Raw genomic sequence first — 292 nt, forward strand, 5'->3', positions numbered from 1 at the left:
GTGACTGTTAATTTTTAAAAAAATTTAGGATCAATTAAATAACAATTTCATAAGAACAATCTTTAACACATACAAACAAATCAAGTATAATTTTTATACATCATTGTTAGATTGGTTTTATTTTTTTGAAAATTTAGCTATCAAGGATATATTCGATGGAAATTGAAAATTTTTGGGACAAAATTAAAACAAAATAAAATTTAGAAATATTTTTAAAATTTTTTACCAAATTTCAAAGAAAAAATATTTTATTCTATTTTATATTCATTAATAATTTCTAAAATAAATTCAT

At 16.8% G+C, this 292-nt stretch overlaps 1 protein-coding gene across 1 annotated transcript in view; it reads left to right on the forward strand.

Annotated features, from left to right (window-relative positions):
* The window catches only part of LOC107621354 (GDSL esterase/lipase 7-like), a 4,455-nt gene that overhangs the window by 536 nt on the left and 3,627 nt on the right, over nt 1-292 (forward strand). The gene's annotated exons all lie outside the window — the stretch shown is intronic.

Source organism: Arachis ipaensis, chromosome B10, assembly GCF_000816755.2.
Source record: "Arachis ipaensis cultivar K30076 chromosome B10, Araip1.1, whole genome shotgun sequence".
NCBI classification, from domain to species: Eukaryota; Viridiplantae; Streptophyta; class Magnoliopsida; order Fabales; family Fabaceae; genus Arachis; species Arachis ipaensis.